Source organism: Haemorhous mexicanus, chromosome 20 (assembly GCF_027477595.1).
Source record: "Haemorhous mexicanus isolate bHaeMex1 chromosome 20, bHaeMex1.pri, whole genome shotgun sequence".
NCBI classification, from domain to species: Eukaryota; Metazoa; Chordata; class Aves; order Passeriformes; family Fringillidae; genus Haemorhous; species Haemorhous mexicanus.
Window position 1 is genome coordinate 9,985,239 of NC_082360.1, and position 11,430 is coordinate 9,996,668.

The window sequence follows — 11,430 nt, forward strand, 5'->3', positions numbered from 1 at the left end:
GGTTAAAAGTCAGAATTTTTCTTGCTTAAACCCTTTTCAAAAAAACCCAACTTTCTGTTCTTTGGTAACACCTGTAGGACCAAGGGGTCAGCTCTGAGGTAGGCAAGGGCTGGGCTATTTCTATTTATCAATATCCCATCTCAACCTCCTGTTGAATATTTGGGATTTCCATGGCTACATATTTGTTGGTGAAAAGTCAGAATTTTTCTTACTCAAGGGCTGGGCTATTTCTATTTATCAATATCCCATCTCAACCTCCTGTTGAATATTTGGGATTTCCATGGCTACATATTTGTTGGTGAAAAGTCAGAATTTTTCTTACTCAAACACTTTTGGAAAAAACCCAACTTTCTGATTCTCAGTAACACCTGTAGGACCGAGGGGTCAGCTCTGAGGCTGGCAAGGGCTGGGCTATTTCTATTTCTCAATAACCCATCTGGACCCCCTGTTGAGGGCTGAATATTTAGGATTTCCATGGTAACACATTTGTTGGTAAAAATTCAGAATTTTTCTTACTCAAACACTTTTCAGAAAAACCCAACTTTCTGTTCCTCAGGAACATCAGTAGGACCAAGGGGTCAGCAAGGGCTGGGCTATTTCTATTTATCAATAACCCATCCAAACCCCCCATTGAGGGCTGAATATTTGGGATTTCATGGTAACATACTTAGTGAAAAGTCAGAGTTCTTCTTGCTCCATCATTTTTGGAAAAAACCCGACTTTCTGATTCTAACACCTGTGGGACCAAGGGGTCAGCTCTGAGGCTGGCAAGGGCTGGCCTATTTCTATTTAATAAATAATCCATCTGAAGCCCCATTGAGGGCTGAATATTTAGGATTTCCGTGCTAACATATTTCTGAGCCCCTCTTCCAGCCAGACTGAGGCTTGTCAGCTGATCCAGGGGTGCTGGAGGTGGCAGCTGAATTTATTCAAGCAATCACATTCTCCTTGCCAAGGCTAATGCCCATGGATAGGGAGCCAGAGTTGACAGGGATTCCATCCCCATGAACATGGATAATGTTCCAGCCCTGGAGAGCAGCATTTAATTGATGAGTGGGATCATATTTACACAGCAATTATAACAAAGTCAAGGCTGGCTTTCTGGGAAAGGCTGTTGACTTTATCCTCGCTGCCTGGTTGTCCAGGAAAGCTTTTCCTTTATGGAGGAGCAAAACCAAAAATAAACCAAAAAACAAAAAGAGAAATGAGAGCAAATAGCAAATGCACTCAGCTCTTTTCATAGCCTGCAAATAGCCCATGAAGGCAAACCAGGAGCCACACTGGGGTTGCCTTGGCTACCTCCATTAATTTACTCCATTCTAATAGGGATGCTGATTGTTTACCCACTGAGGAATTAATAGTCAGGCCCTGCTATCCTCAGATGGCTGCTCAGGGCCAATGCAAAATGGATAAGGGCTCATTGTAAATCCCTAAAATGGATAAGGGCTCATTGCAAATCCCACATGAGTCAATGGGCAGCTCTGTCCCCGTTCCCTGCAGAGCTGGAATTAGCCAGCCCCGCTGCCATGCCCTGAAATATGGATTGATTTGTCCTCAAGGCACCTCTGCAAGGTGAGGTAAAGGCACAGACTCAGGTCAGGGGTGGAAAGCTGGGGAGGTGACCTCAGAATCACCCAGAAGTCCTGGTCCTCACTGTCCCTGCAGTCTGGATTTGTCTCCATGGGGAGTGGGATGTGGAGAGGGGGAAGGAGCACGCCTGGGGTTTGTCCAGCTTGGAGCTGGGTGCAGGGAAGCAGCTGCAGCTGGAAAGTGGGAGGTAATTTCACATCTTGTGCAGTCAGAGAGACCAAGAGCTGCATTCAGGGGCCTTTTGATGGGACCTAGCTGGAATCAAGGAAAGGAATTAAAAGGCTTTGGAAATAAGAGGGTGGTGAGGAGCTCAGAGCATCCCTGACCTCTGGCAAGGCAAGCAGAAATGAGCAGGAGATGCCCAGTGAGCACCTGCAGCCCTTGGGGGAGAGGAGCTGGGGTCAGCAGCCAAAGGCCAATGCCACCCTCATCCTTCCTCATGGACAGCCACTGGGAATCCTGGCATCCCAAAGAGAACCATTTATCCTGGCATCCCAAATATAACCATTCATCCTGACATTCCCAAATATAACCATTCATCCTGACATTCCCAAATAGAACCATTTCTCCTGACATTCCCAAATAGAACCATTTATCCTGACATTCCCAAATAGAACCATTCATCCTGACATCCCAAATGGTCAGGAACATTTACCCTGAAATTCCCAAATATAACCATTTATCCTGAAATTCCCAAATATAACCATTTATCCTGAAATTCCCAAATAGAACCATTTATCCTGGCATCCCAAATAGAACCATTTAAACTGAAATTCCCAAATGGTCAGGAACATTTACCCTGACATTCCCAAATAGAACCATTTATCCTGAAATTCCCAAATATAACCATTTATCCTGAAATTCCCAAATAGAACCATTTATCCTGACATTCCCAAATATAACCATTCATCCTGACATTCCCAAATGGTCAGGAACATTTATCCTGACATCCCAAATGGCCAGGAACATTTACCCTGACATTCCCAAATATAACCACTTATCCTGACATTCCCAAATGGTCAGGAACATTTATCCTGACATTCCAAATATAATCATTTATCCTGACATTCCCAAATAGAACCATTCATCCTGACATTCCCAAATGGTCAGGAACATTTACCCTGACATTCCTAAATAGAACCATTCATCCTGACATTCCCAAATATAACTATTCATCCTGACATTCCCAAATAGAACCATTCATCCTGACATTCCCAAATGGCCAGGAACATTTCTCCTTCTCTTCCAGTCTGAATTCAGTGTGGTTTAGGTCCATCTCAGTCACTGCAGAGGGAGAATATCCCTTCCATTATCCAGTGCCAGGGACAGGGAAAACCACTTGGGTGTCTTGAGCTTTTTACCACAAAAAGAGATTTTTTTCCCCCTTTTAGCCCAAGCTAGGTCCTGACATGGAAATTTTCTCCTCAGCTGACATTAGAATTAACTTGTTGACATCATTAGCAGAGCAGATAATAGAGAGCTGAACTGCTCTGATATTTATCTTTAGGTCAACAGCCCTTGAGACTCCAGAGGCAAATTAGAAAAAAGCAAAGGCTCTTTATTAGCAGAACTTAATTTAACAGTATTCAAACTTCATTAAGGAGTTAAAAAAATGACCCTTCTTAACGCAGTCTTGCTTTGTAAAGTATGAAATAGGAATATTGGATTAGTTTGATCCTGGTTCCAATTAGGCACCACAGCAGATGAGAATGCACAAATTCCCTCCCTGAGTTCGGACTCTGGGATGTCGAATCAAAGCCCAGGTGCTCCACAACCCATTTCCTTTCCTCAGTGTTTTATGTTTCCTAGCCCTGTAATTCTTGCCAGGAAAGCAGCAGAAATCTTAATTTCTTCTCCCCCTCCCTGCCCCAGGTAAGAGCTCTGGTGATTTAAGCAGTCAGGCCCATGTTCTCACACTGTCTGCACCTCCTGCTCGCCCCAAACGGGGATGTGGTGAGGAAAACCATGGGGGAAGGAAATGACATTAACCTTTTCCAGCTGATAAATAAGGGCTCTATCCAGCTGCAGGAATCCACATCCTCCCCCAGAGATCCACTGAATGCAGTCCCTGAGGGCTCAGGTAATTTCCCATTATTTCCACGCTGGCCAGCTGATTTCTTGGTGAATTCTTCAGTGCCTGTGCATGTGGAAAAGGACTGGAGCCCTCCTGCCATTCCCAACACCCTGAACAACCTCCCAGATGTGCCAGAGGCCCTGTGGCACCCCCAGGGCTTTCCTGTGCCCCCAGAGAGGGGATTTGGGGCTGATTTTCGTGGGACCACCACTCTGTGAGAATTGACGGTCCCATGAGCTGCTGCTCTCTGCGGGGAGCTCTCCCTGCCCAGTCCAACATTCAGCACCTGCAGTTTTTATGGGGCTCAAAGAGACTTTGAGCTTGGGATGGGTGGAAATGCAGAGCAACAGCCTCAGCCAGGTCACAAAAAGGGTTCTGCAGGTGTTGGCCGGGGTTGGAGGCGATGGATTGGGATCAGTGGCCACTGCAGGGTGGCTTGAGGGATCCACACTCTCAAAGGATAAAAGCTGGGCTTTAAATGTGTTTTTTCCCTTTGCAATACACAGATGGTTCCAGTGCCTGCCCAGCTGGAGCAGCCCAAGGAACCTGTGGAGACAAGGGAAGTGTGCAGGCACCGAGGGAATCAGAGCAGGGAATCAGGGAGCACAGATCCCCTTGGAAACATGGGATTTATCTCAGGGTCAGGAAAATTAATCCACAAGCAACAGAGGCTTCTCTCCATAAAGGAGACAGAGCAGTCCTGCACCTTTATCCAAAAAAAGGCAGAGGCCATGGGGCATTCTCCTGGGGTCTCTCAAAATTTTCAGAGGCTGCAGCCTCCTGTTTATCCCAATTTCCTGGCGATATTTCCCTCTCTCTTTCCCCACTGGCTGAGGTACCTGAGAGGTTCAGACTTCCCCAAACACCTGACACCCCCTCTAATGTGCACAGCCCTGGTGTTCTTTTCTTTGGGTCTCTGTTCTTCTGCTCTAAATTCAGAGATGTGGCACAGTCTTGAGAGAGGAACAGTCTGTGACAATGCCTAGGAACTCCTAGGAATTCCAGTCAGTGGAATTAACTCTGAAGTGTATTTGACTTTGGTTGTTGGTTTCTCTTCCTCAGTTCCTCTGTTCTGTGACTGACTGGTAGTCACCAGCTTTGGTTTTACTGCTTTACACATCTCTAGTGATTTTGAGGGTTTTTTTCTTTTCTTTTTCTTGTTTTTTTTTTTCTCTCTGGGGATGTTTATAGTTTGTTTATCTCTGTTTCTTCAGGGAGGTCCCGACTCTGCTAGGTGCCTTCCTCACACGGGAAGATTTGTTTCCCCACTTTTCCCCTGTCATCAATTTGCAGAGAGCAGTTTGAGTAATTGAATTTCCCACCCATTAGTATTGATCCCCAGCCCTCTGAAACCATGGGAATCCTGTCACCGGCACCAAGGCATTTGGGATGAAATTCCTACATTTGTCACACGCTCCTTCCTCTTTGATTTTTTTTCCTTTAGGGTGTGTGGCTACCAGAACATTGCTACCATGATATTTTCTGAAAAATTCCTTCACTGGGATTTTTCTCCTGAGAAGCCTCAGAAAAGCAATGGAAACAATAATTATCTGATGGCTTGGAATGTGGTCTGCAGGTTGCTCACCAACAGGTGCATCTTTAACGTGTTCTATAGGAATTATTTTTAATTAATGACCAATCCCAGTCCAGCTGTGTTGGACTCTCTGGTCAGTCACGGGTTTTTATTTTCTTCTTTTCTGGCCTTCTGTCTGTATCCTTTCTCTGTAGTTTAGTATAGTTATATAATATAATGTAATGTAATGTAATGTAATGTAATGTAATGTAATGTAATGTAATGTAATATGATATGATATGATATGATATGATATAATAGAGTATAATATAATATGATATAATATAATACGATATAATATAATAATATGATATGACATGATATGATATGATATGATATAATATAATATAAAGTAATATAATATAATATAAAGTAATATAATATAATAATATAATATAATATAATATAATATAATATAATATAATATAATATAATATAATATAATTAATATATCAGCCTTCTGAAGACTTAGAGTCAGATTCTCATCTCTCACCTCGTCCTGGGAACCCAAGACCACCACAGAGCACAACAGCCCAGAGCTGGGTGCAATTTTGCCACTTTTCTGCTGCTGTCACGAGCTGTGCTCACAGGGTTCATTATGAGGCTGTCTTGAAACTTGCTGGTGAAACAGGAAAAACAAGAAATCCGACCTCACTGCAGTGCTTAATTGAAGTGCATTTATTGACTGCTTTAAAGCTCTTCTAGCAACTGTGTTTGCTGAGAACTGAGGGCCCTTGGCTTTAACTCACCCTCAGCAGAAAAAAACCTGTCACCCTCCTGGGCTGGACTGGGACTGGGCTGGCAGCTGCAGCTGGAGATTGGAGATTTCCCTCTCCTAGTGATGCTGCTCAGCTCCTCTCCCTCTCCAGGAGTCCCATGAGGGATGAAAATGCCAGAGGAAAAGCAAGAGCATCCTGCTGGGCATGTTTTGGGTGATTTCTTGGTGCCAGGGCAGTCAACCAAGAGAATAAACCTCTTTGCTAAAAGATCTTAAAGATTCCTCAAGCTGCAAATCTTTTGGAGAGTCTGGAGCTCCAACCTCATAGTGCTGAGGAGGGAGGGCTGAGAGAACCCTAAATCAGTGCCCAAGGGAGCTGCAGCTGGGTCTCTGCTGGGAGACCTGCCTTTGATCCAGCAGTGCTGGCACTGGCGTGTGCTGAATGCTGCTCAATCCTTATCCCATCCATCTGCACCAGGAATTCAGGCTGGAAGTGCAGAAAGCTGCAGCGTGTGACCGTGCTGTGACCTGAAGAGCAGCTCCTCACCTCCCTCAGCCACCACCCATGAGCTCTGAACTTTGCCCAGTTTGGTCTGGATTCGAGGAACTGGTTCCACTGGCAGGAGGGATTGCTGAGCTGTTTGTGTTATCTCTCTGTCCATCTAAAGAGGGGAGCTGAGCACAGCTGGGAACAGTTTCCTGCTGAAAGAGGCAGGGTGTGAATGCTGGAGGGATGGAAAGCAGGCCTGGAAGAGATGGAATTGATGGAGTCCATGGATCTGGCTCTCCCTGGTGCAGGAGATAAAGCTGAGCTTGCAAGAAGGGCAAGGAGACATTTTTGGCTTTTCTGTCACACTGACTCCGTGTTCCTGATGCCTCAGGTTCAGCTTTTCTGTGTTTCAGGTTCTGTGCTCTTCAGTGTGTGGGGCTGGGCTCCCACCAGGGGATGCTGAGCTCTGTGCACAGAGCAGGGAGACAAAACAATTCCTGCTCCAGCTGGGCACCAAGGACAAATGATCCCAATCTCAGCCCAGGAGCACAAACCCCGTGGGCTGGAGAGAGAAAAACAAGCAGGGTGGGACTGGCTGGGCCAAAGCTGGGCTGGGACAATGAACTGCAAGGTGCAAATGGAGCAGAGCTGATCCCAGGGAGAGACCCCGTGCCCGGCCGTGCATTTTGGGGCCATTTTGGGTCATCTTGGGGGCAGCCCTGGCTGGGCTCTGGTGCTGCCCAAGGTGGATCCATGGAGGAGATCCTTGGAATCAATCCCTGCTTTGTTCTGGGACTCTGCCCAGCCTCTGCTCCAGCTCAGCCTGCACAAGGCATCAGGAGCTCTGCTGGTTTCCCCTCTATTTCAGCCAGCTATAATGTTAAATTAAACTGGCTGGGGAGTTTTTCCAGAAGTTTTGGGACCCTTTTGGCTCTTGCAGAGCTGTGACACCAGCACCAGTGAGGCAGGTAAAGGAACCTCTGAATCCTCATTGTTCCAACTCGGGTGCACATCTGACCCCAAGGAGATGGGGCTCTCCTCAAGGAGCCTGTGGTGCAAATTGATGCAGATGAAGTCATTAGTCCCTTTGTTTTTCTGCTTGCTGGGGAAGGAAGAGGCAGCAACTCTGCAGAGAGCAGGCCTGGAAATTGCAGATTTGTGCCCAAACTGCCAACTTCAAAAAGCTTTAGAGACTGAAGAGACTGAGAGGCTGAAAGAGACTGACTGTCAGCTCTTTTGGAGTTTGCAGGAGAGTGGGAGGGTGGAAGTTGTCTCCCCACCAGCCACCAACCCCTTGGCTGCTCTGTCCTGGCATTTATTAGCAGATCCTCATGCCATGGGTTGCCAGCTCCATGGCCAGGAGGGCACAGGCACCAGCAGCCCTCAATTAGTCTGACACAGCCCTAATTAAGAATTTATTGATAAACCCGGGCTCAAATCAGTGTCTGCACCTTGGTTCTACAGCAGTGCAGCAGAGCATTGCAGGGATGAGCTCTGCCCACCTGAGCCAGAGCACCTGGAAAGGCCTGGGCAAGTGGAAGCTTTTCACACTGCCCCCATTCCTGTGGTCACTGTCACCTGGTAAAATCCTCCCCCAGCTCTCTGGGACCCTCTCAGGGGACGGGGACAGAAGCTGTGCAACCAACACAGAGCAAAGCAGGAATTTAAAATAACCTGCAGCACGAGGTTCTGAGGGAAGAAAATCAGACCTTCAGACACCTCTGGGTGACATTTATTCCCCAGAAATAATGGTGCTGGGATGCAAGGATAAAATCCAAGGCCCAAGGGTATCTTTGCAGCCCTTCCCAGGTGTTCCACAGCCCTCTTGTCAGGGCTGCAGTCACCTCTGATTCAGCTCTCAGGGAAAAGGGGAAGGTTTGGGGTCAGGTCGGCTCCTGGTGTAAATCCTCTGGTTGCTTCACCCTTCTTGCAAAGCAGACTTTGATCCTTTTTGAGAAAAACACTTGGAAAACTGCTGGGCTCCCCCAGGCAGCACTTTTCTCACCAGCTGAATGTGCTGAAAGGACAGGATTTTCTGTGAACTTTTCCCAAACAGTCTTGCCTTATTTTTTCTTCTTCTTCTTTTTTTTTTTTTTTTTCCTTCTCTTTGAGAGGGGGAGGAGTTGTGTCTAAAAAAACAAACCCAACCTGTCGTTCTCAGCTCTGCCAACCTGTCAGTCCAGCCATGCAAGGAGAGAGGGAGAGAGACACAGCAAGAGACAGGAGGGAGTGAAGCAGAGATTCTTTGAAACCTCCGCAGGACATCCAGGTAAAGCCCATTTCTCACTTCCTTAATTACTCCTTTCCCTGTGTTTGTTCACATAAACAGAAATTCTGTTGCCTTAGAGAGCTCTGAGCTAACTAAACACCCCGGGTGGGAATTACCTGCTTCTGGTTCAGCTGGAGGGGTGTTTTGAGTGTAACCTGGCAGCTCGATCGCGGTTGTTTGGAAACACGGTTTGGGTGGCTGGAATTCGCCTTAATTTGAATTTTAAAGACAGGCAGAGCTTGTTGGAGCCCATGCTTAGGGAGGGTGCTAAGCTGTAATTGCAGGGCTGAGCCAGGCTCCAAACACCGCAGCTCAGGGTGAGAACTCCTTAGAGAACGTGGGAAATGGATTCGTAGGAAATTTTTAAAGCCTGACAGAAGGCTCACACAGGGTTGCATCTGTATGTAAACTCTGAGATAAGAAATGCTGACTTAGAAATGCCCTGGGATGGGACAAACATTGGGGAGAGGGAAATGAAACTAGAAACGAGTTTCAAAGGATGGCCTGACAAACAAGATTAAATAGTTTAGAGAAACAGAACTGTGAAAGGTGCACTGTAGTAGGACCCACGAAGGGAAATTTTGGCTTTAAAGCACTTGCAGCATGGGGTGGCTAAAGCTGATGGGCCAAGAAGCACTTAAAGGGTTTTGTAATTAGGACATAATTGGCTTCTGATGGTGATGTTGAGAATTATAACATCTGTGTTGTCTCACCTTTCACATGAGGCTGAAAATGGAATAAAAGCTTTGAAAACACCCCTCAGTCACCCCGTCTGTGGGTCAGTAAAAGACATCATCCAACAAGAGAGGAGGGAAATCCTTCCAGAGCTGCAGGGCTCTGTCACCTCCTCCTGGAGCACCTGGCCCCAGGTGGGGATGGGCTGTGGCACCACCCAGACCGTGGGGCTGAGCCACTTTGGCAGCTCCTTTGCTCCTTTCTGTCCCCTCTGTCCCCTCCTGGAGGAGCTCAGCCCCTCTCAGAGCCGGGAGGGCAGAGCAGCACAGGCACTCCCAGCTCACCGGGGAAACTGAGGCTTGCAGAGTGTGAGAGGGTGGCTGGGGTGACTCAGAGGGATCACTCGGCCAGGGGAGCCTGCTCAGGGTTTGTTGGGGTGATTGGGTGACTGTGGGCTGAGGAACAAGCAGGAATATTCACAATTAGTTGGATCTGAGTGTGCCTGAGCACCTGTGTGAGCCCTCCCTGTGCTCAAATGTGGCTGTGCAAGGAGCCTGCCGAGAGGTTTTGTCCCCTCCTACACCATGAAAATCCACAAAAAAGCTGAGAGAGCAAGAATCCTGCTCATCCCCCTTAGAAATCCCTCTATTCCTCTGTTTCTAAACCCTGAGCGAACCTTTTAAGCTGTCCTGAAACCCCTGAGATCCCTTTGAGAGCAGGCTGAGGATCTGGGAAGGTGCCACCTGAGGCAGGGTGGGGGCAGGATTTCCTCTCCTTGCTGTCTCTGGGGTTCCACTCCTGCAGCAAGGTGCAGTTACCTGTCCAGAGCAGCTCACCTGGCAGACAGGGCAGGCTGGAAGGTGGCAGAGACAGTGCAGCAGTCCCTGGAAGGCTTGGGATGCCTCTGCCAGGGCTCTGCTTACACAGCCTGGCCTCTGCCTCTTCCTTGCTGCCAGACTTCCTCAAATCCTCGTGCCTGTGATCAAAGCTCTTCTCCAGGAAGCAGCCACCACAAGGCTGGAATCCAGAGGGGATCCAGGCTGGGAGAGCGGGAATCCAGAGGGGATCCAGGCTGGAAGGCTGGAGTCCAGAAGGGATCCAGGCTGTGGGGGCTGGAATCCAGAGGGGATCCAGGCTGGGAGAGCTGGAATCCAGAAGGGATCCAGGCTGGGAGAGCTGGAATCCAGAGGGGATCCAGGCTGGGAGAGCTGGAATCCAGAGGGGATCCAGGCTGGGAGAGCTGGAATCCAGAAGGGATCCAGGCTGGGAGAGCTGGAATCCAGAAGGGATCCAGGCTGGGGGGGGCTAGAATCCAGAAGGGATCCAGGCTGGGAGAGCTGGAATCCAGAAGGGATCCAGGCTGGGGGGGGCTAGAATCCAGAAGGGATCCAGGCTGGGGGGGCTAGAATCCAGAAGGGATCCAGGCTGGGAGGGCTGGAATCCAGAGAGGATCCAGCTGTGGGGGCTGGAATCCAGAGGGGATCCAGGCTGGGAGAGCTGGAATCAGAGGGATCAGGCTGGAGAGCTGGAATCAGAGGGGATCCAGGCTGGGAGAGCTGGAATCCAGAAGGGATCCAGGCTGCTCTGTCTGGATACAAACTTTTGCCAAGTGCCGGCGTTACATCATTTCCTTTCTTCTGGATCGTGCTCTCCTGGGAGCCCTGACTCAGTCTCTGGGATGGTGATGCAGAGTGTGATTATAAACATTTAATTGACAGAAAAACCTTTTTTGGAGTGTTTCTGTGATGTTGTGAGCGTTTCTTGCCAGAGCTGGAGAGGGAAGTGCTTTTTCAAGTGAACATAGTGGGTGGAGAAGAGGAAGTGAATATTTAAGTTTTGGTGGAGTAAACTTTTTACTCTTTGTTACAGTAACAGAAATTAGTCACTGAAAAAAGAAAGGAGGAAAATTAACATTCCTGATCTGTAAAGATTTCACTAATGAACCTGACAACTTCTCTTCTCTTCTCTTCTCTTCTCTTCTCTTCTCTTCTCTTCTCTTCTCTTCTCTTCTCTTCTCTTCTCTTCTCTTCTCTCTCTTCTC

General features: G+C 47.8%; 1 protein-coding gene across 1 annotated transcript in view; it reads left to right on the top strand.

Annotated features, from left to right (window-relative positions):
* The first annotated feature begins 8,567 nt into the window (after nt 1–8,567).
* Nucleotides 8,568–11,430, top strand: part of KCNJ16 (potassium inwardly rectifying channel subfamily J member 16) — a 27,056-nt gene continuing 24,193 nt past the window's right edge. The window contains exon 1 of the mRNA XM_059864554.1: nt 8,568–8,714. The gene's annotated coding sequence lies outside the window, so the exon portion shown is untranslated. The remainder of the gene's footprint in view (nt 8,715–11,430) is intronic.